This window comes from Dama dama, chromosome 11 (assembly GCF_033118175.1).
Source record: "Dama dama isolate Ldn47 chromosome 11, ASM3311817v1, whole genome shotgun sequence".
Taxonomy (NCBI): Eukaryota; Metazoa; Chordata; class Mammalia; order Artiodactyla; family Cervidae; genus Dama; species Dama dama.
Window position 1 is genome coordinate 25,225,528 of NC_083691.1, and position 27,803 is coordinate 25,253,330.

General features: G+C 46.4%; 1 protein-coding gene across 4 annotated transcripts in view; it reads left to right on the plus strand.

Moving 5' to 3' along the window:
- Window positions 1-355: 355 nt before the first annotated feature.
- Window positions 356-27,803, plus strand: part of KCNS3 (potassium voltage-gated channel modifier subfamily S member 3) — a 46,053-nt gene continuing 18,605 nt past the window's right edge. The window contains exons 1-2 of one of the 4 annotated variants that reach the window (XM_061154849.1): window positions 356-511; window positions 22,180-22,280. The gene's annotated coding sequence lies outside the window, so the exon portion shown is untranslated. Of the gene's footprint in view, window positions 512-1,172; window positions 1,263-18,788; window positions 18,804-22,179; window positions 22,281-27,803 lie in introns of those variants that run through there. The other 3 variants (XM_061154848.1, XM_061154851.1, XM_061154850.1) reach the window with 3 other exon arrangements.

Here is a 27,803-nt window from a genome sequence, read left to right on the forward strand (position 1 = left end):
AAAGTGTCTTTCACTCTTTCTTCACACCCCTTTGCCCCCATCCCCTCCCGAGGGCCTGGCTCTGGGCCTGGAACTTAACAATGTGTGTGTGGTCTTGCTAGGTGCTGGTCTGGGACAAGTGATGGGAGAGAGGGTGCTGGGTTGGGGGCGGTTGGCAGACTGCGCGATATGGGGCGGGAATCCGAGGAACACTGGGCGCCTACAGCTCGGAGCAGCTGGCTCCGAAGAATTATTGCAAGTCTGCACAACTTAAAAATCTGCAGTTTGGGGGCGGGAGGGGGAGCGCGGGGGTGGGTCCCCGAGCATCCCATTTCGCCTCCGGGCGGTTAGCTGAGCGTCCTAGCTCAGTGCTGACGGGCCGGCGAGGCCTTCTGGCCCACACCCCGCCCTCGCCGGGGTTCTGGGTTTGTTCCGAGGCGTCTCCCTCCGAACCCCTCGTCCATCCTTCGGGAAGGGGACAGACTCGTCCTCCTTCCGCTCAGTGCACACGTCCGCCAGCTCTTCTGACTTGGTAAGTGGAGAAACGGAGCGTATAAAACAATCTTGAAGACACTGTGCACGAGTCTTCAGGCAGCGGGGCTGGTGGTAAACAGACAGGATCTGGGGCTGCTTCCTTCGCACTTTGTTTTAAAACAACTTGGGGGCCCCCGTCCTCGGGAATAAAATTCCGGCAAATTCGCAGAGCTGTGCTTGGGGGTGACGAGGCGTTGCGGGAGCCGCCGGGCCCGTAGAGGAGGTCATCCGTCTCCCGCAGGATCAAGGTGCACCCATCCCCGGAGGGCGCGCAGGTGGGAGGCGCGGGGCGCGCTCCTGCTGCTCCTGCCCGGACCCGGCGCGCCGCCCCGGGGGTGACTCTGCACTTGGGTCCGGGCGGGGGCGCGCGCCCTGCGGGGCCGCCTCTCAGTCTATCCAACAGTCCGCTCGTCGCGCGGCCGGAGTCCCGCAGCCGGCGATCGCCCGCGGCACCGCGCCGCGCCCTCGGCCCGGAGCGCAGACTGAGAGCCTGAAGCCAGGCGGCGGGCGGAGCTGCGACCAATGGGGCGGCGGCCGAGAGGGGGGCCCCGCCCCGCCCCGCCCCGCCAGCGGCTCCCGGGCGCCTAGCTCCTGCCGGACTGGACGGACAGACCGACCGACGCGGGCCACCGGGCTCTCCTCGCCGCCGGCGCGGCGGGCGCGGGGCCGCGCGGGGACGCCTGATCGCTGCAGCGCGGGCGGGCGGCCGCGCGGAGCGGAACCAGCCAAAGGCGCCCGGACGCCTGCAGGTACATGCTCGTGTCCCCTCCTCCCCGCGCGCTCCGGAGACTTCTCCGTGCGACCCCGCAACTTTCCCCATCGTCTGCTGCCCAGCCCCGCCGTGGCCCAGGTCACGAGTGCACGACCCCCGCAGACCTACAGCTGCAGGGAACTTGGCGTTCTGCGGTGTGCGCCTGTCTCCGGCCCGCTCCATCCTCCGGTCCCCAGAGCCCGTCGTCGCTGGACCCCTAAGGATCCGCCTGTTGCGCGAGCCGCCGGCAACCGAGACAGTGTCTGGTCCCTCGGAAAGCCGCAGGGAGGGTGTCTAGAATCCATTCTTGGGCGCCGGGTTGGGGGGCGGATGGAGGCTGGAGAATCCAGGAGCGGCGTAAAGGCGGCAGTTCGCGGAGGGGCAGCCCTGGGGCGTTTCCTTAGCCGGGAAGCCGTTCCTTCTCTTCCTAGAGAAGAGGAGGAGGCGCTTTCCGGACGGCTGTAAGTGCTTCCCTGGCCGCCTGCTCCGCCTTCTTCCCTGTCATTCTTCCCTCCCCTTTGCCCCGCAGCGGTGCAGGGCGCCCCGCGACAGTTGCTGGGATGAGCGCACCCTGGGCGCAGGGCGCTGGCTCCGGTGCCGCGCTGCGCCCGGGGACTGCTGGCACGCTCCGGCTGGGAGCCGCTTGGGGCTGGCAGGGCCCTTGTCAGGTCGCCCGCCGGTCGTGCGTCTGGATCAGCGGTCGTGATGGGAGTGGGTACTTCGGGGTCGCAAACTTCCATTTCCCGCGCCCGGCTGGTTGGCTGCCCGACTTCTCGAGGTGAATCGGCTGGCGAGCGAGCCAGACCTGCTGGCAGGGGCCGCGGCGAGCCCGGCTGGGCGCCTTTCGCATTGCAGGGATAATTTCGAACAACCTACCCCCCGCACGCACCCCCGCCCCCCCCCGCGGGCTTCTCCTGCTCTGCCTCTTGTGGTCTCTTTTGGGAAAGGAGCACCCTTTGCGCCATTGGTGTCTGAGCGTCTCGGCTAGGGACCTTGAGACGGTAGTCTAGCTCAGGCAACCCAGGACAGGGGTGGAGGGCAACGGAGAAGCACCTCTACCCGCCAGAATGACCCTGGAAGTCCTGGTTTGAGGCTGGGGCGTGGAGGGGGTGTTTCTCATCGCCCTCTGACTTGAGTTTTGTCTTTCATCTCACACGCCTCCATAGTAGGGCAGGTGAGAAAAACCAGATCAGAAACCTTCCCATCCCTTTTCAAGTATTTGCTTAAGGGATTTGCATAAGCATTCGCTTAGAACTGGGTAAGTTACCCCTTGTTGCTCCCTTTTCTGACTACTTGCAAATACCTGCCCAGGTAAACAGAATGCAAGCATTTTCCTGAGCACCTGCCGTCTTGCTAAAGGCAGATGCCCTAGTCCTTCTTTCTGCACATGTCTCAGGCTGAGAGAGGGTGGCATTGATTCAGTGGTTGAACTTGCTGTACTAGGTAGGTCTCATTCTTTACCCGGGTGGTAAACTGCTTAAGGATATTGATTCACTCATTCTCTGTTTACAAGCAGATCATGGCGGATGGGCCAGGCCTTGGTCATATGCAGTAAGGTGAAGTTTCTGCTCCTGTTTTTTTTTTTTTTTTCATTTCTCATCAGATTCCTTTCTTCTCCTGTTCTAATATTAAATTAGTCATTTCAGAACTAGGAATGATCAGTATTGGGGTAGGGAGAAGATGATCATGAAGTACTCAGAAACTCAGAATCCAGAGCTTGCTGTGAATATTTTAAGGAGACTTGCAGAATCTGTTTTGCCTCTGTTTTGTGTCTGAGCCATCATTACCTGGAAAATCAGCCTGAACAAGAAAAGCCCTTAATGAATGCAGCAAAGCTAAGATTTTGCTGGTCAAGTATGTGAGAGCAAATGGGGAGGTTGGAAGCAATCTTCGTTCTGTTCAGAAATATTAAAATATTAAAAAGCCAATGCTCTGACGCTTGAGTTTGCCAGCAAAGCACCGGCTAAGTTTTTTCTTCTTCCTTATAATTTTAAAGAAAGGGAGCGAAGAGTGGGCACTTCAGCCACCTCTTCTGTGTTCAGTGAATTTTGCCTCTCACTGTCATCCTTCAGAGACTGCCTCCCTGTTCTACCAGAGTTCTCCATCTGCCCTGTGTCTGGCATTTGGGGCTGGGATGTGTGTCACCTCTAAGAGAGCAGGCATCACAATGGTTTTCCTCCTCCTCTTTTTTTTTTTAGCCATGCCTTGAGGCATGTGGGATCTTCATTCTCCAGTTCCCCAGACAAGGGGGAACCCAGGCCCGCTGCAGTGGAATGTGGAGTCTTAACCACTGAACTGCCAGAGAAGTCCTCTTCTTTATCCACCTGCAATGTGGGAGACCTGGGTTTAATCCTTGGGTTGGGAAGATCCCCTGAAAAAGGGAAAGACTACCCACTCCAGTATTCTGGCCTGGAGAATTCCCTGGAGTCGCAAGGAATTCCATGGAGTTGCAAAGAATCGGACACGACTGAGCGACTTTCACTTTTCATCACAATATCTATCTATATAAACAATAGCATTTATTGGCTGGATACCATATGCCAGCTACTCTGCCTGGCACTTTTCCAGGCATTATCTCATTTAATCCTCAAAACACTCCCATTGGGAAGTGTGGCTTCCCTTCTTGGTCACAGTGTTTCTGTGGGAACCAGCAATAGATGGAGCCCCTGCAGGGTGCCGAGCTGATGGGAGACTGCAGGATGGGGCTGGATCCGAGGTCTCACTAGCAGGCAAGGACAGCTACCCAGGGGGGTTGGAGGCAGAGGGAAGGGTGGGCGTGCTTACTGTCCCTGCTGATCAGGTGTCAAAAAGGTAGATCTGCCCAAGTACCACTTGTGTGAAAAACCTACTAAGACTGGGGTCCTGGGCTCCAGCCTGATTTCTACGTGCTCATGGCTCCTAGACTTACTTTGCTTCTCATTTAGCTGTGAGGATCTTGATGCTGGACATTGTTGTTACCCTGAATGAGGCACTATGCTGAAAGCTCTTGATGCATTAACTCATTTCATCCTGATGACAACCTTACAAGATAGGCTCTTATAACACCCCATTTTTTATTTTATTGGCTTAAACAACAGAAAAAAAAATCTTCTACAGTTCTGGAGGCTAGCAGTCCCAAATCAAGTTTGCACACAGGCAATACTTCTTCCAGAATCTCTGTGGGGAATCTGTTCTTGGCCTAGTCCAGTTTTGGGTGGCTCTAGGCATCCCTTGGCTTATTGCTACATAACTCTGATCTCTGCCCCCGTGAATCACCCTATTGTAGATGAGAAAAAAGAGACAGTTGAGTATCATGTGCAAAGTCACATAGTGAGGATGATGGGAAGCTAGAATTCTGTCCCTGGCAGTCTGGCTGTGGAGCTGGAGCCACTGCTCTATTCCTTTTTGTGTATCACTGTAGCCCTGACCCTGTGCCCTGCGCTTAGTAGGACTCAGGCTGGGCTCGTTGGATGGTGACCTTGAGAGGTGGCTTGCTGTTACGAAGCAACTTTTTGGTTGCTTCTCCCCTTGAACTCCCCATCTCCCCTTCCCCTTTCTCCCCATATCCCCTTGAAAAGAAACTTGAAAACTATGCTAGAAAAAATATCCTTTTTTCTTTAGCCAATGTTATCCTCTCTCCAATGGAACTCTGCCCAGCTGGTAGGGAAAAAGGGAAACAGACCATAAAGGTCATGGGGTAGGTAAACATTATGGCTATTTCCAGAAAGGATGTTGATTATCAGTGAGAAATCCAGGAAAATCACAGGACATTGCACTTTCTGTCAAATCCATTAAAAAAGCCAGCCAGTAACCAAGTCACAAAAAGTTATTGTGTGATTACCTGATGCTGGAAAAGATTGAAGGCAAAAGGAGAAGCAAGCAGCAGAGGATGAGATGGTGAGATAGCGTCACCGACTCAGTGGATGTGAATTTGAGCAAACTCTCTGTGAGATGGTGGAGGACAGAGGAGCATGGTGAGCTACAGTCTATTTCACAAAGAATCACTGAGTACATGACTTAGTGACTCAACAACAACAATAACCACCTTGTGCCCAGTACTGCAGGCACTAAGGACGGACAGAATCTAAGATATATTCTGCAAGCTTGAATTTACAGCGGACTTGGAGACTCAAGATTAGCACGCATAAGACAGAACCACACAAGATGCTAAATATGAGTCCTGATAAAAATCACATTGACTTTGTCATCTTGTCTAGCCTACTGCAGTTTGCAGAAACCTCACAAGGTTATCTGGAGAAGGAAATGGCAACCCACTCCAGTATTCTTGCCTGGAGCATCCCAGGGACAGAGGAGCCTGGTGGGCTGCTGTCTATGGCGTCGCACAGTCGGACACGACTGAAGCGACTTAGCAGCAGCAGCAGCACACGGTTATCTCATTTCAGTTCTCACAGTAATCGAGTGCAATAAGTGACAGGCTGAGGGAAGGTTAGGAAGTCCAACTTACAGATGAAAAAAATAAGGCAAAGTGAGTGAGACTTGGATTTGGCCATTTCTAGGAAATGGCATCCCAGTCCAGTATTCTTGCCCGGGAAATCTCATGGACAGAGGAGCCTGGCAGGCTCCATGGGGCTGCAAAGAATTGGACACGCCTGAGCTAGCAACACACACAGGAGTCTTCTGACTCTAGGCCATCATTTTTATGTCTCATAAGGAGGACAGTGGGTGGGGAGGGTCTTGGAGGAGGTGGAGTTTGAATTTCATCCTGGAGCTGGAGTTCGGCTGTTACTCTTGGCTAGCTAGAATGCTTAGTTGGGGCAGGGGAGAAGAAGAAAGAACCTTTTACTGTTGTTGTTTTATTTTTGCTTTCAGTGACCTTGTAGGTGAAACTTGGAGAGAAATCACAATTGTGATGAACACAACAACAATATTTGGAGTGTGCAGTCCAGTGTAGAAGCTGGTTTAGAAAACGTCCATCCTTGTCCTCCTTTATCATTTCTGAAGATCAGCCTTTGCAACTTTGCAACATACATCTATGGGCTATAAAAGTTAACTCCTCTTGCTAAGCTCTAAGTAGTTCCTAGATTAGTGTGTAGTATTTTTTTGTTTGTAGACAAGGGGGTCTTGCTGTCCTTGGGATCCTGCAGAGCCTTGCTTGATGTTTGTTTTTTCTTTCAAAAGTTTTTCCAGCACATTTCTGCTTATATCTTATTGGCCAGAATTGTGTAAGAGGCAGAGAAAGAAAGCAGCCTTTTATTAAAAAATTAAATATAATTATTAAGCTTTTTAACTGTTGTATAGTTGATTAACAATGTTGTGTTAGTTTTAGGTGTACAGCAAAGTGATTCAGTTATACATATATATGTATCTATTCTTTTTTTTTAAATTCTTTTCCCGTTTAGGTTGCTACATAATATTGAGCAGAGTTCCTTTCTGCACCATGGTTTGTTTGGAGTAGATACCTTATAAAATTGTCTTTAATTGCACACGTGTTGGATGATAATGACCCAAGACCTCCTTTTAGCCAGTAACACTATAGATAAGCAATGCACTTCAGTATTCTTGCCTGGAGAAGCTCATGGACAGAGCAGCCTGGCGGGCTACAGTCCGTGGGATCCCAAAGAGTTGGACACGACTTAGCATTATAGATGAGCAGTTAGTGTTACAGCAGCTGGCTTCAGTGTGCTTGCTGAAGTCCCCAACAAATGAAGCATCCTGCTGATGTCCTGAGCGGATCACCTGAGCCCAACTGAGCACCCAGCAGATGCTCACCCACATTGACTTAATGATTAGCTTCTGTGGTCGTGTATCTATCCTCTTTACATACACAAATTTGCACAAGCATTTATTCAACAGGTGTTTGAGTATCTACCCTGTGTTATGTACTAGGCTGGGGCTGGTGAGGAGACAGGTGTTAACAAATGAATGCAAGACTTAAGTAGTGGCAAGAGTTCTAAAGAATTGCATCTGGGAGAGTAGCAGAGATGGGGGTGCGGGCGCTAGTTTAGGTGGGGGAGCTGGGAAGACCTTACTGAGGAAGAGACTTTTCTTTCTGAGAGGTGAAGAGGACTTTATCACATTGAAAAGGCAGAGAGAGATATTTCCGGGCTGCGGAGGGTGTGGAGATTCTAAGACAGGAATGAACCTGGACAGTTGGAGGTACTCTAGGAGAATCAGCCAAGGTGCTGGGGGCGTGGTTCAGAGAGGAAAGCAGGGGCCAGGTCACGCTGTGCACTTAGGGCCAAGTTCAGGATCTTAAGAGTTTATCACCAGGGCTCTGGGGAGGAGTTCATGGATTTGTGGCAGGGGAGTGTCAGGAGCCAGTTTATGGTTCTAGAAGATCACCTGTGAAGGCTGTGAAAATGAGATTAGAGATGAAGAGACTGGAGAGGTTCAATGGCATGGCCATTGGGAGGCTGGTTAGAGGCATGTTGGAGAGGTGAGACTTCAAGCCAGCTGGGACTGAGCGAGAATGAATAGGGAGTGAGGAAGTAGAGATCGTACAGGTGTAGGTCAGTTATGAAAGGGAACAGACACGGGGTGAGGGCAGGGGAGGCCTGGCGTCTATGTCTGTCTGTGTGGAAGGCGACTGTGGCTGAGGTTAGGGAGCTGAATCCAGCTCCTCCGTAAACCAGCGCGCACACATCTCTGAATGGGGAGTTATACAATACTAGCTTCTCTGGTGGCTCAGAGGTTAAAGTGTCTGCCTGCAATGTGGGAGACCTGGGTTTGATCCCTGGGTCGGGAAGATCCCCTGGAGAAGGAAATGGCAACCCACTCCAGTATTCTTGCCTGAAGAATCCCATGGACGGAGAAGCCTGGTGGGCTACAGTCCACAGGGTTGCAAACAGTCGGACACGACTGAGCAACTTCACTTACTTACTTAGCACTTCTAGAAGATTAGATGTTCCTCTGGCTTTGTCTCCAGTCACTGAGTAAGTTTGAGTGTGTTACTTGTCCTTCCCTGCTTTTCTCCCCACAACCTGGCAATTTTATGATTAAAAAAATAGATGATCTTTCTACAAATATTCTTCTTCCATAGAGTCATTTAGATGTGTTAATTTGGATCATTTTTATAAATTGAATTAGGAGAACTGTGAGTGGGTATGTGGGAACATTTGTGGTGAGATTCTAAGCATTTGCTCTTTGATGATCACCAGCAAGCTGCTTTCAAATTGACTTAAATGGAAAGACATCCGTGATCAGCGTGCTGCCGGGGAGATGCGGAGCCTCTCCCAAGATGTATGGGGGCGAGGCCCGATGGGGAGCGTCAGGCATGGCTAGAAGCCAACTTTTTGCATCTCAGTGGAATCCTTCTTTACCAGGTCTTCCTCATCACATGGGACTCTTCCTCTGTACCCATGGGGATCCCGTAAAAAGATGCAAGAGAGTGGCATATGGTCTATCATCTGGGAACCCACGTGTAGCAGAATATGCTGGCCTGAAGATCAACAAGGAACATCACAGGGAGCCTGATGGAGTCTTGAAGAAGTGATGGACTGCCAGTGACCAATCAATCATTGAAGGGAATGACAGCATAAACAGGACCATGGAATTGAAAATTCCTCCAAAGATCAGTGAAGAGGCATCTGCCTCTTGAAGGCTGCTTTCAGTAGTGCTGACTTATATCCTGACAAATCATTAGTGTGTTCAGATGAAAGAATGCCCGCAGACTAACATTTTGGGCTTGAACATGTTTGCATTTTTTTTTTTTTTTTTGCTTTCATTCTTCTGTCATCTGGTTTGGCTTTCCTAAGTCTTGATTGGCCTGCCAAGGTGAACCTAAAATCACATGCTTGGGCTTTCCTGGTGGCTCAGGTGGTAAAGAATCTGCCTGCAATGCAGGAGACCCCAGTTCAGTTCCTGGGTTGGGAAGATCCTCTGGAGAAGGGAGGGGCTACCCACTCCAGTATTCTCCCATAGACAGAGGAGCCTGGCGGACTACAGTCCATGGGGTCGCAAAGAGTCAGACACAACTGAGTAACTAACAGTTAACACTTATGGTTTACTTAAGATAACAAGTTTATTGGCTAAAGAGATGGGAGAACTCCAGGGTTAAAGACTGTAGTTTGCAGATTTGGACAGAGAAGAGATGCCTGGATTCTGGCAAGGGTATTTCTGCGTTTTGGTCTTTGAGGTCAATAAATCATACCTTCTGGGTAGTGTTTTTCTTGTGGGTTCTTAAGATCCCAGTTTTTAAGTGTGGTACCCTCATGAGGGGGTGTCATGAGAATCTACCTGCCAATGCAGGAGATGTGGGGTGGATCCCTGGGTTGGGAAGATTCCCTGGAGAAGGAAATGGCAACCCATTCCAGTATTCTTGCCTGGAGAATTCATGGACCCAGGAGCCTGGTGGGCAACAGTTCACGGGTCGCAGAGAGTAGGACACAGCTGAGCGACTAAACAATAGCACCAGCTCATGAGGACCCTGCCCACCCTCCTCTTCTTGGTGATGATCTCTTGCCTGGCTAAGACTTAGCCCCTCGGCTGTTTCAGGGTTGAAGCTTCTTGGTGAAACTTGTCTCCTCATCCCTAAATGTGTAAATAAAAAGTGTCATCATGTAAGAGTGTTTATCTTTCTATCTTTGCGGAAGTATAAAAAGGTATCAGTATCCTCATACCTTCTCATCACCTCCTTAAGTCATACATCCTATGGTGTAGGCGCTCCGGATATGCAAAAATAGGAATCTCATGAAAGTTCATATGGTGCCTGAGAGCTTTACCTTTAAGCTGTTTCCCCAAGCTTCTGGATCTAATTAGAAATCAAATGTCAGCGTGGTGCCTCTTTTTGGTGATGAGCCCTGAATTCCCTTCTTCCAGCTCCTCCAGACTTAAAATGTGGAAGCTGCAGCACACTTTGCCTTCTCATCTCATGTCTTTTATTCGGGGCTTTGAAGTAGAGAGTGTCCAGTAGGATGTACAGTTATGTAACGTGACCCTCACAGTTCCTGAGTTAGCTTTTACTTGCTTTTTTACCAGTTGCTTCTCTCACCCACATCAGCAGATAAGAGCTCACCAGCAAACCCTTCATTTGTAAGTTAGTATCAGCAACTTGGAAATAATCCCCACTTAGATGCTATTTCTGTTGCAGGGTGGGGCTGTGTTCCCTCCCTGTTATTTGACCGGAGGGTAAACTATGGTGGAGGTAACGAAGATAATGGCGACCTCCTTCATGCACGCACTACTACACTCAGCGCTCCGACCCTGCACTAGGCTACCACTGACACATGCCTCTGCCTGAGACTCCTGGACACTCACGGGCAAGTCTGGGTCAGTCTCTTGTGGGGTCATCGCTCCTTTCTCCTGAGTCCTGGTGACCTCAAGGTTCTATTTGAGCCCTTCAAGTGTCTGTTGCCCCAGGCCTGTGTAAGTTCTAGTGGCTCCATGGTGAGTTAATGGTGACCTCCTCCAAGAAGGCTTATGCCATACCCAGCTCTAGTGCACCCAGAACCCCTACCCCCACAGCAGTCCACTGCTGACCTGTACCTCCTCAGGAGACACCCAAACAAACAAAAAAAAAAACAGTTCTGTCTCAGTCTCTGTGGAAGCTGGAATCAAGATTGCCCGGAGAAATATAAAAAAACTCAGATAAGCAGATAACACCACCCTTACGGCAGAAAGTGAAGAACTAAAGAGCCTCTGGTGCTCAGTTGCTTGTCACGTCTGACTCTTTGCGACCCCATGGACTGTAGCCCACTAGGCTCCTCTGTCCATGAGCTTCTCCAGGCAAGAATACTGGAGTGGGTTGCCATGCCCTGCTCCAGGGGATCTTCCTGACTCAGGGATCGAATCCAGATCTCTTCAGGCTCCTGCATCACAGGCAGATTCTTTACTGCTGAGCCAGCCGGGAAGCCCCTAGAGCCTCTTGATGAAAGTGAAAGAGGAGAGTGAAAAAGTTGGCTTAAAGCTCAACATTCAGAAAACTAAGATCATGGCATCTGGTCCCATCACTTCATGGCAAATAGATGGGAAAACAGTGGAAACAATGACAGACTTTATTTTTTTTTGATCTCCCAAATCACTGCAGATGGTGACTGCAGCCATGAAATTAAAAGACGCTTGCTCCTTGGAAGAAAAGCTATGACCAACCTAGACAGCTTATTAAAAAGTAGAGACATTACTTTGTCAACAAAGGTCCATCTAGTCAAAGCTGTGGTTTTTCCAGTACTCATGTATGGGTGTGAGAATTGGACCATAAAGAAAGCTGAGCACCAAAGAATTGATGCTTTTGAACTGTGGTGTTGGAGAAGACTCTTGAGAGTCCTTTGGACTGCAAGGAGATCCAACCAGTCCATCCTAAAAGAAATCAGTCCTGAATATTCTTTGGAAGGACTGATGCTGAAGCTGAAGCTCCAATACTTTGGCCACCTAATGTGAAGAACTGACTCATTTGAAAAGATCCTGATGCTGGGAAAGATTGAAGGTGGGAGGAGAAGGGGATGACAGAGGATGAGATGGTTGGATGGCATCACCGACTCAATGGACATGAGTTTGAGTAAACTCTGGGGGTTGGTGATGGACAGGGAGGCCTGGCATGCTTCAGTCCATGCCTGCCTGTAGGCCAGGCGTGCATGCTGCAGTCGCAAAGAGTTGGACACAACTGAGCAACTGAACTGAACTGAAATGCTATTAGATGTTGGGGTTAAGGTTCAGAATGCCCCATGAAGGCAGAGTTAAATCATAAGGAGTGAAACTGGAGGTGGTTTTGAGCCGTGGACATCTGGGACTGTGTGGTGTAAACAGGAGGGGATGGAGTTGTCTCTCCAGGGTACAGGGTCCTGCCCCACACATCAATCTACACAGACACACACCCTACACACTCTAGAGGAGGAAGGGTCCCATTAGTGTGGGCTGATTAGCTGATTGGACAAAGTAGACAGATCCACAAAAAGTACCGTATTGGGTAGAGAGTTCCAGTTTTAAGCATGAAAAGAGTTCTGGAGTTTCAAATGATGTTTGCACAGTATTATGAATGCTTTTAATACTGTTGAGCTGTATACTTCAGAATGGTTGAGAGGGTAAATTTTAGGTCATGTATATTTTACCACAATAAAAAATCAGAGAAAAAAAATTGAGATTGCATTGCTGTGAAATTGCATTTTCAAATGTTTTGGTCTCAGGAACTTTATATGCTTAAAAGGTTTTGTTTTAAGCTTTTGTTAATGTGAAAGTTGCTCAGTAGTGTTGAACTCTTTGCAACCCCGTGGACTGTGTAGTCCATGGAATTCTTCAGGCCAGAGTACTGGGGTGGGTAGCCCCTCCCTTCTCCAGCGGAGCTTCCCAACCCAGGAGTTGAACTGGGGTCTCCTGCGTTGCAGGTGGATTCTTTACCAATTGAGCTACCAGGTAATGTTTATATTAGAAATGAAAATAGATACATTTCAAATTAATTTTTAATTCATTTAAACTAATGATAATCTCATAACATGTTAACACAAATGGCATATTTTTATGAAAAATAACTATCTTTTTTAATTAACAAAATTATAAGTGACATTGTCTTTCACTTTTACAAATTGATTTGTCTAGGTTAATAGAACACAATGGAATGCTTAGATTTGCTTCTCTGTTATGTTCTCAAATATCATATATCATATGAAAAATTCTGTAGGACACTTGCGAGAGAATGAGAAGGAAATAGGAAAATAACATCTTAGTTTATTATGAAAATAGTTTTGACCTCATGAACCCTTTAAAGAATCTTAGGAATCCCAGAGGTCCCTGACGACACTTTGAGAACTACTTGGCTGGCTTGCGTGCATGCTCAGTCATGACCAACTCTTTGCAACCTCATGGACTGTATAGCCCGCCAGGCTCCTCTGTCCATGGAATTTCCCAGGCAAGAATAGTGGAGTGAGTTGCCATTTCCTCCTCCAAGGACCTTCCTGACCTGGGGATCGAACTCACATCTCCTGCACTGGCAGGTGGATTCTTTACCACTGAGCCATTGGGGAATCACTTGAGAACTACTGCTACAGAATAAATCCACAGCCAAATTAACTTTTGGTTGTGTTATATGTTTTTGTTTCTTTTTGTGTCATACTGTCTGATTTAGAACCTTCACAATTCCCTGTATTGTTTATCTATGATTTCAAGTGAAAAAACTAGGTGGCTCCTGAAAAAGAGAAGTGTCATATCATTCGTTGTTTTCAAGCGTGCATCCCTATTTACTGTGGAGTGAGGGCTTCTGCTTAGAAGGTCAGGAAGAAAGTCTGCACTCGTCCAGAGATGGTGCCGAAAGCCATCTCTGGGGCTCTGTCCACATCACTGCTGTGCTTGCCGGAGGGCTTGGGGTCTCTCCTTTTCTTCCTTCCTGTTCTACTCCCCTCCCCGCCCCTTGTTCTTCCTTGTATGGAAAACTTTGAAACTCAGAGAGAAATGAGCACCCTTAGGATATAGACTGGAGAAAGGAGAGGTGTGCAAATTAATTTTAATAAGTCAAATTGAAAACTCTTTTTTAACTCACTTTTTAATGCAACAGTAACAATAACAATTGATGAAAGCAACCACAGGATTGGAGACAATATTTGCTCTACCCATATCTGACAAAAGAAATTCTAGGGCATTTTAGGAATTTTTAATTTCTATGCTAGTCTCCAGTTTGAATTTGCGACAGGTATACATGATCACAGGGCTTCCCTGGTGACTCAGACAGTAAAGAATCTGCCTGAAATGTAGGAAACCCAGTTTCAATCCCTGGGTTGGGAAGATCCCTTGGAGAAGGGAATGGCAGCCCTCTTCAGGATTCTTGCTTGGAGAATTCCAAACTGGGGCTTCCCAGGTGGCCCTAGTGGTAAAGAACCCATGTGCCAATGCAGGAGATGTAAGAGACGCAGATTTGATCAGTGCGTTGGGACATTCCCCTGGAGCAAGAATGGCAACCCACTATAGTATTCTTGCCTGGCGAATCCCGTGGACAGATGAGTCCGGCAGGCTATAGTCCATAGGGTCACACAGAGTTGGACATGACTGAAGCGACTTAGCATGAACACATGTGATCAAAGGGAAGAGTTTATAATCAAATATGGGGATCTCTATGTTGTTGGCATTTTTGTTATTTGAGTGTTAAGTATTTACTCAAGGGTTGGCAAATATATTCTATGAAGGGCAAGATAGTAGTATTTTAGAATTTGAGGACCGTGCATTTTTGGTTATATCTATAAATGGTCCTGACATGATATTTTGATTTACTGTTTTTCAACTTGATGATGGTGTGAAAGCAATACACACTCAATAGAAACTATACTTTGAATTTTGAATTCTGTCTTTTTTCTAGGCTCAGGATATGCCATTAGGTTCTTTCTCATGATGTTGGGCAGTGGGAGCCAGCCGCAGCTCCCACTCAGTCACGTGATTCTGACTCGCATCCCCTGGGGATCTCATTATTTTATAATTTTTTTATATTGATAAAGTTTGGAGTGAGTCATAGTGGATAGTTCTGGGCAAAGCGTTAAAAAAAAAAAGTCCTCCCAGCTTGCTTTCCAGGAGCTGGATATGGATATTTGTGAAACATAAAAACATTTTTTCTCCCTTCCAAATAATGGATTAGATGTTACATAAACCATCATATTTAAAATGTTAAGTGAAACTTCTTTTTTCACTCTATGAAATAAATAGTCTCTGTGACAACTTACTACAGCAACAGACATTTGGCTGTCTCAGAGAGTTTTGTTGTAAATATGTTGAGGATTTATGCAAAATCTGTGACTCCTAGCAGCAATAGATGCTTTTCTACAATACTTTGGAAAGACCTTGAAGTATCAGGGGCACAGACTAGGCAGAAATGATAGTTTGGTCAAACATTCTCATCCCATATCCTGGAGCCTCCAGGGAAGACTGTATGGTGTGAAGGCACCCTCCAAGCAGGCTTCTCCACTCTTGAGCAGGAAAATCCTTGTTTTTTTTACCGTTAGGTGGAACATTCATTAGTCAGGATCCCACCAGACTTCTCCCACTTGCCTGCTGTGTTTTGGGTGATGATATCACTGTGTTTCGGTGATATTGCTGAGAAGTACAGACCTGTAAGCCCCGAGCATGGTGCCTGTGTAGCTAGAGATGTGTGCGTGCATGTGTGTGCACGTGCACGTGTGTGCAGTCCTCACAAGAGAGTGTCCTGAAGAGATGACTCTGGAGCTCGTTTCTGGAAGGCCAAACAGGAATTAACTGAAAAAGGAGGGAACCAAGGGGGTAACTTGAGTGAGATTTGGGAAAGAGAGTATACTGCATGGCTGTGGATGAGAAGGAATATGTCTTGGCCCAGGAAGAGGGTTGGAAGTAGATGGGTAGAGACAGTGGTCAGAGATACAGGCGGGAATGTTCTGGCTTTGACATCTGTGGAAAGGAGTTTGAACTCTGTCCCGAACATCACACTGAGGAGCTACTGTAGGTTTATGGAAAGTGTAGACACGTTCTGACCCTTAGTTTTGAAAAGTCTCTGGCTGCCTGTGGAGAGGGGAGGGGTGTTAGTGAGAAGTAGGGGAGAGATGATGTCACTCACTTGACTACGAGTGGAATTTGGGGCATTAGAGAGGGACCTCAATCACCCACAGAGGTAATCTGACCTGTTCCTTGAGACCTGAAATCCCTTAGACTTCTACAGTATTCATGTCATTGTTGTTTAGTCTCTCAGTCCTGTCCCACTCTTTGTGACCCTACAGACTGTAGCCCACCAGGCTCCTCGGTCCATGGGATTTCCCAGGCAAGAATACTGGAGGGGGTTGTCATTTCCTTCTCCAGGGGATCTTCCCACCCCAGGGACTGAACCCAAGTCTCCTGCATTGGCAGGTGGCTTCTTTACCACTGAGACATCAGGGAAGCCTGAACATTTTTCATCCTCATATTTATGTTCTAAGGTCAAGAATAGAGAACTCTGGGGGAAAGTTGAATGGAATTTTCAGCCACACATCACTTTCCTCTTCCTGCAGCCCTCTAATTTCCTTTGGGTAATTATTCCTCCTTGTGTGGTTGTTGTCTTGGTGGGATGGTGGGTGTTAAGGATTCCCCTGAGATTCCTTCTGCCCCAGTCCAGCCATGGGATGGACAGACAGTTCGCCCAGCTTATCAGGCGTTTGTCAGTGGAGGGACTGAAGGGTGGAGGATTCCACTGGTGTACTCCTTGCTCTCCCTGACCAGACCTCTTCTGTCAGCTGTTTCTGTCTCCATGTCCTTCAGAAGTGCCCCGGCTCCTATCTGTTGCCACGTGTGGATCTTCAGGCTTCTCTTTGGCCCAGAGAGCTTCAGAGAGCCTTCTGACGGACACAGATTGGATTTATTAGTGAGCCACCCCAGTTGTTGTTGTTTGTATCCAAAGAGCCCTTGGTGTTGTGAGAAGTGTCTAGAGGCCTCACTTCATACCTGAGCACGAAGACTAACCTCACAGCATTTCCTACTGGTTTTGAAAGGGGAACAGGGCAAATGCAAGAACGGTGTTGGCTGGAAGTGAGTGAGGGGTGTACTGAAAGAGACACAGGAGACTAAAGGCCTGCCGGTGAGTTTTGCTGATCTTTCATTGTTGCTGTGAGTGAACCTGATGCAGGTCTGTCTACCTGGGGTGGGGGTCAAAGTAGTATCAAAGAGATGGGTCAGTCCCCGTGTACTTAGAATTCCAGGTCTTACTCAGATGACACTCAGGGCTCTGGTAATGCTTAATGCTAGAATAATAAGTATTTATATAGTGCTGTTCTTAGGTGGTGCAATGGTAAAGAATACACCTGTCAATGCAGGAGATATGGGTTTGATCCCTGGGTGGGCAAGATCCCCTGGAGAAGGAAATGGCAGCCCACTCCAGTATTCTGGCCTGAAAAATCCCTGGACAGAGGTGCCTGGTGGGCTGCAGCCCATGGGGTCATGAAAGAGTCAGACATGACTGAGCATGCATGGCCTTGGTCTTAGATTAAGTTTTGGGCAGATTCAGACTCAAGCAGTGTGGATCCAGAGTTTATCCTGAAGGCCAAGGGAGCCATCAGAGCGTGTTAAGGTTGTGCATTTTATTTATTTAACTATCATTTTTCCTGTTTTTTTTTTTTTAATTTAAATTGGAGGATAATTGCTTCACGATGTTGTGTTGGTTTCTGCTACACGTGAATCAGCTGTAAGTGTACATATGTCCCCTCCCTCTTGAACTTCCCTCCCCTCCCTCCCATATCTCACCCCCTCTAGCTTGTCACAGAGCACCAGTCTGAGTTCCCTGTGTTATACAAGGCTGTGCCTTTTAGAAGGTGGCTTTAGCTTGGATGGGAGAATGAATTTGAGAGTAGAGAATGTGGGCAGGCCTGGGGTGGGGAGGGCAGTCAGAGGTCCATTGAGTAAACCATGGGGAACACTGTGTGTCTGAATTGAAGCGGAGGCAGGAGAGAGAGGGGAAGGAAAGGGACTTGAGAGATGTTTGGGAACAGAGGATGAAGGGAAAGTGTACACGTGTTTTATTTCAAGGGCCCATTAGGACATTCAAATGGATATATCCAGGAGGCATTTCCGTGAATCCACCAGGTAGAGGGGGCTCTGGGCTGGAGATCCCCACCTGGGCTCTTGAGTCGAGTTAAATTTTCAGGGAGAAGAACCTGAAGCGAGATGAGAAACCCACAGGATGGGGGAAATGACACAAATTTGAGGTCCATAGGCTGTATCCAGGCTACAGATCTGTTGATTTGGCTTATGGTACTAAAACATTAACCATGAAATTGATGACATTGAAAAAGTTGGGAAAGTTCCCGTAAAAATAAGATTAATGGAGATCCTTGACAGTGTGGGGTCATCTGGCCACCTGATGCTCACAGATGAGGGGCAGTGATCCTTTTCTGGCAGGACTGGTGCTCTCCAGGTTGTCACAGTGGCCAGATGACCTCCTTTCTCATCTTACCTAGTCCCTGCAGCTATTTTATTTTGTGAACTCAGATTTAAAGTTCGGGAAGAGGAAGCAGAGTCTCATAGGAAACCAAGAATAAGTAGCCAGAGATGTGGCATCAGTGAACTGCAAGGGCCGGGAGGTGGGCAGTGACAAATGCCTTAAACAAGCAAGTCACGCAGAGATGGGACGTGAACTTCGGCTTTGGTTGTCTGGAGGTGTGTTTAGCAAAACACTTAGCATTAGGGCAAGTATTGTAGGAGAAGGGAGGATGAGTGTAAAAACTGTTTTCTAGAAGCTGTGTTGCAAGGAGGAATTTGGAAGATTTTTTTGTATTTTATTTATTTATTTATTTGACTGCTCCTGGCCTTAGTCACAGGGGATCTAGTTCCCTGACCAGGGATTGAATCCGGGCCCCCTGCTTTGGGAGTGTGGAGTCTTACCCACTGGACCACCAGGGAAGTCCCTATTTTGTGTAAATTTTTAATATGTGAGTGACTTGAGCATGTCTGTATAAGGATGTATGTGATAAAAAATAGTACTTCCTTTATTTGTCCTTGACTTAACCTTTTATAATTACAAGAAGTCCAGTCCTACTTTGCCTGGTTGGCAGATTATCCTACCAGAAGAAGGTTGTTCTTATTAAAACCACATGCTCCTGGTGTGTAGCATGGAGTGAGGTGTTTTATATGTCTATGAAGATAGTGCTGTGAGCTTCAGACTTTATCAATATTAAAGGCAGCTTTGCTATTTTAATAGGTAAGCAGCAAAGCCTTCAAATGGGTAATTCTGCATTTTAAAAGCAGCAGGTTAAGTCAAGCAGTACTCATGTAGTGATTTCTTACGTGTATTTACTCATGCCTTTGTAAGCTGTCCATTTCCTTTTTAAAATCATTTGCCAGGTGAAATCTGTATGATGATCATATCAACCAGCATCACTTCTACTACATTCTGAGTTAGTGTGCTTTTATTGGTTGTATGCCACATGCCAATTTTTCTATTTACTTTTCTGTATTTGTTATGCTATAACTTGATCCATAACTTGTGTGTGTTAGAACTTATCTGTTTTGTCTTTGATGTAAAACTCTTTTTCTTAAGGAATAAAATGTATCTCCCATCTGCAGTGGCCGATAAGTAAGCTCCTTTTCATCTGTGGTGACCACAGTTTCAAAAGCACATTTTGTGTGATTTTTCTTTCCTCCCAGTGGGCAACAGAGACTTTCAAATTTGACACGGTGTGGAAGCAGCCAGTAGCCAAGATATGTGATAAATGTCAACCAACTAATTGATTCATCAATCAATTCAGTATGTAATTTTTGAGAACCTCATATGTGTCATGTGAGGTTCAAGGTGCTGGGGATACAGTGAAGCACAAGATAAAACTTTCTGCCTTTATGGGGCTCATATCCAAGTGGGGAAACAAACTATAAATAAGATAAAGAGACAAAGCATATGTCTCTATGCATTTTAGGGATTAACAAATGCTAAGGAGAAAAAATACAGTAAGCATGGGAGCTGGGAGTTTCATCGAGGGATATTTTAGATAGGGTAAACAAGGAAAGCGTCATTGAGAAGCTGTCATTTGAGTAAAGAGCTGAAGGATGTGAGGAAGAAGGATGTGGGATTCAATCACCTGAACGCAGAGCATTTGAGGCACAAAGATCAACCAGTGCAAAGGTCCTGAGGTAGGATTAAGGACTGTTGCAGAGACCAGTCCCTGCATTGGGAAGATCCCTTGGAGAAGGAAATATCAACCCGCTTCAGTATCCTTGCCTGGAAAATCCCACTCAGAGAGGAGCCTGGCAGGCTACAGTCCATGGGTCGCAGAGTTGGACACAGCTGAGTGAGCACGCAAACAGAGACCAGTGTGCCAGATGGCAGTGAAAGAGAGAGAGAGGGGTAGGAGATGAAATCAGGTAAGTCAGGTCAGGGAAGGGGAATTTTAGTCTGAGTAAGATGGAAGTTACTACTGGAGTAACATGAAGTGATTTACAATTTTACATTCTTAACTTTTTTTGTGCCCTGGAATCCTTTGGGAGTCTTGGGACATCTATGGACCACTTTTTAGAATAGCATTTTTAAATGCAAAAAAAAAAAAAAAAAAAAAGCCGCAGAATATAAAACAATCCAACTGTATGGAAATACAGTTACCAGAATACTAAAACCAATTTATAACTTAGCAATATATGTTCTTCTCTATTAATTCATTAAAGATGATCTAGCCATTTTGGATCACTGCAATTCGTGGTGCACTCTTCTACCCAGTGGTAGCTTCTAATTTTTTCAGATATTCTAGAACAGTGATAATGCCAAAGGTTTTTTTGTTTTGTTTTAATTTCTCTGATCATAGCTTTGACTAGACGGACCTTTGTTGGCAAAGTAATGTCTCTGCTTTTTAATAAGCTGTCTAGGTTGGTCTTAACGTTATTTCCAAGGAGCAAGCATTTTTTAATTTCATGGCTGCAGTCACCATCTGCAGTGACTTTGGAGCCCCCCAAAAATAAAGTCTGTCACTGTTTCCACTGTTTCCCCATCTATTTGCCATGAAGTGATGGGACTGGATGCCATGATCTTAGTTTTCTGAATGTTGAGCTTTAAGCCAACTTTTTCACTCTCCTCTTTCACTTTGCTCAAGAGGCTCTTTAGTTCTTCTTCACTTTCTACCATAAGGGTGGTGTCATCTGCATATCTGAGGTTATTGATATTTCTCCCAGCAATCTTGATTCCAGCTTGTGCTTCGTCCATCCTCATGATGTCCTCTGCCTATAAGTTAAATAAACAGGGTGACAATATACAGCCTTGATGTACTCCTTTTCCTATTTGGATCCAGTCTGTTGTTCCATGTCTGGTTCTAACTGTTGCTTCTTGACCTGCACACAGATTTCTTAGGAGGCAGGTAAGGTGGTCTGGTATTCCTATCTCTTTAACAATTTTCCACAGCTTGTTGTGATCCACACAGTCAAAGGCTTTGGCATAGTCAAAGCTATGGTTTTTCCAGTAGTCACTTATGGATGTGAGAGTTGGACTATAAAGAAAGCTGAGCGCTGAAAAATTGATGCTTTTGAACTGTGGTGTTGGAGAAGACTCTTGAGAGTCCCTTGAGATCCTACCAGTCCATCCTAAAGGACATCAGTCCTTAATATTCATTGGAAGGACTGATGCTAAAGCTGAAACTCCAAACCTTGGCCACCTGATTCAAAGAATTGACTCATTTGCAAAGACCTGATGCTGGGAAAGATTGAAGGCGGGAGCAGAAGGGTACGACAGAGGATGGGATGGTTGGATGGCATCACCAACTCAATGGACACGAGTTTGAGCAAACTCCAGGCGTTGGTGATGGACAGGGAAGCCTGGCGTTCTGCAGTCACAAAGAGTCGGACATGACTAAGTGACTGAACTGAAAACTAAATTTCTCTGACTATTCCTTGTGGCTGAATACTTCAGGAGACCTGGGTTGTGGTCTCATGTTTCAGCAGATTCTCCGTATGGCCACATGCAATCCATTTTGCTTCCATAGAGACTTCTCTCACCTGGGTAACTCCCAGCTCACCAAGATGTGGACAGTACAATTTCTTCATATTCTGAGAAGAAAGAATCTATTTAAATATGTCTAGGAACTTCCCTGGCAGTCCAATGGTTAGAACTCTGAGTTTCCACTACTGGGGAATCCCTGGTTGGGGAACTAAGATCCCAAAAGTCGCAAGGCACAGCCAAAAAAAAAAAAAAAAAAATGTAAAATCAATAAGTCTAGGTCATATGGCTACATCTTGGGTGAGTCCAGCCATTTTCTGCTCTCTACCTACTATAGGCGTTTTAGTCCCCGCATATTACACGAGTTCTTTCCTCTACTTGGAGAGCAGCCTTACTATCCCCTGTTCTTTACTTGTTCGTATTTGACCCAACTCTTCGGGCTCAGCTCTGGTACACCTGATCAGGTAGTGTCCCTGCTTCCCCATCCCAGGGGACCCTTAACCTCCTCTCAACTGCAGCACCTTGTCAGCATCTCCTCTTGTGTTGATATTCTGCCTTGAGTTGCAGTTGTTTATTTACCTATTTACTCTCCTCCAACATTTTCTAAGCTCCTTAAGCGCGGAGGGCAAGAATCATGTTGTGTTTTGTCTTCCATTATTTCCAGGACAGGCCTTCCTTAAAGCAGACAGCATGAACAGCAGAAGCTTTTAATCCTACACATGACGCCGGAGCACGTCGGCGGAGGGCTCTGTCTCACCCGGACCTGTGAGTTAACTTAATGTCTGCCCTTCTGTCTCTCCTTCCTTCCCAAATACTGACCAAGGCTGCTTATGACCTTTTATTTTCCCAACTAGAAATAATTGTTTTCTTCAGTGTTTTTGTAGTACTTTAAAGAAATTCACAGAATACTGAGAGGTACAGAATAGAAGGCAAAAATCACCCCAAATTCCATCATTCAGAGAGAATGTGTTTAACATATTGGGGCATATTTGTATAGTTTTTTTTTCTTTTTTCCATTTCATAAAGGCAGACATAGTTTATAAAGATCAGATCATGACGCTGTTGTATTATAATTATTTTCTTCTCCTACTTACCATTTTGTGACTTACTTTCCATGAATCTCTGGGCAGTGGAGTTCAGTGGATGAATAGGGCTTTAGAGTATTACTGTTTGAATTTAAACCGTCAAACCATCACTTAGGAGCTACTGACTCTGGAGAGTTAGTTTAACTTTTCTGTTTGCCAGTTGCTCCCTCTGTAAAATGAACCCAATGGAAATACCACTAGTCCAAGTGTTGTGAGGATTAAATGGGTTCAGGTGAGAACACTTAGAGAGGAACCTGACCTGGTATGCAGAGCTGTTACGATCATGTCAGCATTTTTAATGGCCGCAGAGTATTCTTTGCCATGGCCCGCTCCTAGTCTTATTTCATCATTCCCCTATCGATGGACTTTTAGGTTGCCTTTTTACTCTTATGAATAATTAGTGATGCAGTGACATCCTTGTATCTACATCCTTGGACAATGTGTCTGATTTATTTCCTCAGGATACATTCCAAAAGGTGAAACTGTGGGATTTTGTGATATACATTACTAGTGTCCTCCAGAAGATTTCCTTTAATCAATTGACACCAAGTCTAAAGTCCCCAGGTGGGATGATTTTCCTGTTTCCTGGCTGCAGGCTGAACCCCTGCTTGTCAGCTATGAAGCTGGGGGACTCCTGCAAAGTGGAGGGAGCCAGGGCATTCCTCCCTGGGGCCAGTGGAATGGTGGCAGTCGTGGAGGAGGACCGCACTGGGGTCAGTGGCCGTGTGGTTTTGCTTTTCCTTATGAGGTGCACAGCCTTCCACGGACCCTCCTTACCTTCCTGTCTGTGGGTTGTGTTTGAAGATGACTCAGCAGCGGCCTGCTGCCTTTTACTGCTCCCCAGGGGAGGTCGTCTAGGAACAGAACCCCGGGGGAGGACAGTGGTGTTCAGTTACCACGCTTGTAGCCCTTGGGGTTTCTGGGGATGGAATTGCATTCACTCATTCTGGATGGCCAAGAGAAGTATAATTTGTATTAACCTTTCAAATATCATTTAGAGGCCTTACTTTAGCAAGCACTTACTGGTTTTCTCTCTGAACACCAGAATCCCTATCAATTTATTTTTAATTCCTGAATATTTTAGACCCTGGGAAGCTTTCATTTTCTTCTTGAGACAGAGCAAAAGGAAGGAAAAAAAAAAAAACAAAACTTTGTTAATTTAAGGATTTTTCCTATTGACTTAAGGTATTTCTTTTTTAGTGGCTTCTATATTTTATATTTTGGGCTTCCCTTGTGGCTCAGGTGGTGAAGTAGCCACCTGCAATGTGGGAGACCTGGCTTTGATCTCTGGGTTGGAAAGATCCCCTGGCGAAGGGAAAGGCTACCCACTCCAGTATTCTGGCCTGGAGAATTCCATGGCCTGTATAGTCTGTGGGGTCACAAAGAGTCAGACACGACTGAGCGACTTTCACTATCACTTTCATATTTTATTTATTTATTATTTTATTACTGAAGTATAATTGCTTTATAATGTTGTATTAGTTTCTGTTTTATGACAAAGTGAGTCATCTATGTGGATACATATATCCCTTCCCTCTTGAGCCTCCTTCTTGCTTCCCCTATCCCACCCCTCCAGCTCATTACAGAGCACCAACTGAGCTTCCTGTGCTATTCAGCAGCTTCCCACTAGCTGGTTTACACATCATAGTGTATATATGTCAGTTCTAATCTCCCAGTTTGTCCCACCCTTCCCTTCCACATGTTCATTCTCCACTGAAATTTGATAATTTGGAAAAAATAAGTCATTTGGAGATATTCTTAGTAAACTACTTTCTGAATTAACTAGACAGGGTTGTATTATTCTGATTGCTTTGGATTATAGGATTTAAATATGACTTTGCTGGCACATTAAATTCTACTATGGTGGCCTGATTGCCTTATTTTAGCTTTATTTAAGCAAAACCCTTGACCACAGTTCTTACTAATGAAGCAAGTTAGAGGTAGGGTCAACTTTTACCTTTTCTTTGTACTCGTGTTGCATCATTACTCTTATATTTTATTGGGAATTGGTCTGTAGATGATGAATAGGGGCAAGACTACCAAACTGATTTTGTGGAAGATCAGAGTTTCCACAATTTTGGCAGATCTGATTAGGAGTGGGTGTGGCCAGCAGGAGCAGCCCTCCACGCCCCCCCCCCCCCACAGGAAGTAGGCCACATCTTTGAAACTGTATGAATGTGCGGCCCTGGGTGTTATCCTAGCACTGAAAATGTTAGCAAACAGAAGACCGACTCACAGAGAAAATCACTAATCTTTACACTAGACTCAAGATTCAAGTTGTGTGACGCATGCTTTGACTTTCAACAAAAGGTTAACCTTGCTTTTATCTTTCCTCATTTGCAAAATTTTGCTTGTCTGACACCAGAAATGCCAGGACTGAATTCTAAAGGAATAAGTGTTTGGGAGAAATTTCCCCAGCCCCTGTCAGCAGATGAAGTATTAGTACAATCTGTGGTTCTGACCTTTCTGAACTTCCAGCTCCCATATAGGTAGGAGTCTGAGGTATTTTTCACTCTGCTTGTTGATTTTGCTCTCAAGGGGACATTTGGCAGCATCTGGAGACATTGTGATTGTCACACCCTGGGGGGCAGGAAGGAGGTATACAGCTGGCATCTAGCAGGTAGAGTCCAGTGCCTGTGTGCATACTCAGTCGCTCAGTCATACCTGACTCCTGTGACCCCATGGTCTGTAGCCCACCAGGCTCCTCTGTCCATGGAATTTCCCAGGCAAGAATACTGGAGTGGGTTTCCATTCCCTTCTCCAGGAAGGATCTTGCTCCTCCAGGGCATCTTCCCTACCCAGGGATCACACCTGTGTTACCTGCATTGGCAGGTGCATTCTTTATGACCGAGCCACCTGGGAAGCCTTCGGGTAGAGATCAGAGATGCTGCCAAACGTCCTGTAGTGCATAGGACATCCCCCAGGAAAAAAGAATTATCTGGCCTAAAAATGTCAGTGGTGCTGAGGCTAAGAGTCCCTGCTATAGAAGTTTGCAAGGTCAGCATGTGTCCAGGGAAGTTGGCGGGTTGCTAGGAGGGTGCTCCAGGGTATCATTTACCTGGTAACCTTATCACGGATTGGAGTCAGCTGTCTCAGACTTGCGACTTCAGAAACTCAGGTGTCCCAGAGCTGAGTAAACAAACTTCTGTTTGCTTTACTAAGTTCCACTCTTTAAATAGAAGTGGTGGACAGAGTGGACACTTGTGTCAGCTGCATAGCTTATTTGCTCTGTGTTGACAAGTAACCTGGGAACTGAAATCACCAGCAGGTGCCTCAGGGAGCTGAGAGTCAGAACAAGGGGAGATTTGGGGGTATGTAAAATGGCAACCCACTCCAGTATCATTGTTTGGAGAATCCCATGGACAGAGGAGCCTGGTAGGCTACAGTCCCTGGGGTCGCAAAGAATCGGACACGTCTGAGCGATTTCACTTTCACTTTTTCACTTTCAATGATATCTGAGACTCTGAGCTCTGGAGACTTAAAACCCCACTCAAGATATAGCATATCAGTGTTGGAGATGCTGTGTCTTCAGGATAAAACTCTTCTCCTGTAGAAAGTCCTGGAATGGGTCTTGGCAACCAATTTTGATTTTTGAAAATTTCTTTCTCTGCTTCCATTGCTGATCCTCTGCCTTTCATTATCCATATTGATTCTTTTAATTAATTTACTCTTTAGTCTTGTTGGTTTGGGGGAGAGGAATTGGCTAAAAACAAAAACAAAAACCTGTCAGGTGTCATTGTATAACAGAGACAATTAATTTGAAGATTGATATTAGGATACTGTCCCTAACTGCAGGCTTCTCAATCTTGTGGGTGGTGCTGAAGTGACAACATTTCAGAAGAATGTGAGCAGGGCAGTGACAGGTGCTCTCAGCATTCTCTACAAACGCAGAGGACACAGACCTAGGCTGCAATATCACTTGGAGTGCCTGCTTTAAGTTCTCAGGCACTGGTTTTAAAGTTTAATTTTGGGAGAGCAACATTATTCCTGTGATTCTCTGGGAGAATGACGCAGGGCATTGTTATCAGTCTTGTGTACCGTCTGCTCATCCGTTTGATGCTCCTCGTTCTGTTCCAAGATTGGATGTCAGGCCTCCGGGTGATGAAAGAGTGAGATCTGCCACTTAATCTTCACCTTTCCCCTCTCAGTATTGGAGGCGGTCATCATGTTCATTTTTGAAAGCTGTAGTCAACCCAGCAGGAAATACAGCCAGGCTGGACGGGAGCCCAAGGATGCCACTAAGGGTCTCCCTTCATCCTGTGAAGAGAGGAATTCTGCGGAGGCTGGAGATACTTGAATGAGCTTGATGTGTTTTGCCAGGATCCTACTGAATCACTCAACAAAGTCAGAAACCAGCATAAGTGCAAAATCACGAATGCTCCAGTCTTCTTTTTTTTTGGACAGCTGCACACAGATAGGGATGATGGGAACATAGAAACAGAACCTTTGGTGGGATTGTTCAGCAGGAAGAGGGGAATGTGTCAGATGCACACATTTTTCTTCCCCTCAAACCTGCTGGTTTGGGCCATGTCTGCCCTCTCTCCCAATCCTTCCTTAATTTTCTCTAAAGGCTAGAAGAGGATCTTGATTTTCTATACTCATTGAAATCAGGCAGACCTACCTGAGCTTGAATCCCATCTCTGGTACTCACAGGTGTGGAGCTTTGGGCACACAGTGTCTTTGAGCCTCAGTGTTCTACCGGTAAAATGGGAAGGTTCCTGGTGTGTTGTAGGGACTTGGAAAATGCTAGTTATCATTTTACATGGAGAGGTCACACCTAGTGTATGAATGCCATAAGCAGGGGGTGAACTGACATAAATTCACATCAGTTCAGTTCAGGTCAGTCACTCAGTCGTGTCTGACTCTTTGCGACTCTATGGACTGCAGCACGCCAGGACTCCCTGTCCATCACCAACTCCCGGAGTTTACTCAAACTCATGTCCATTGAGTCGGTGATGCCATCCAACCATCTCATCCCCTGTCGTCCCCTTCTCCTCCTGCCCTCAATCTTTCCCAGCATCAGGGTCTTTTCCAGTGAGTCAGTTCTTTGCATCAGGTGGCCAATGTATTGGAGTTTCAGCTTCAACATCAGTCCTCCCAATGAACATTCAGGACTGATTTCCTTGAGGATTGACTAGTTGGATCTCCTTGCAGTCCAAGGGACTCTCAAGTCTTCTCCAACACCACAGTTCAAAAGCATCAA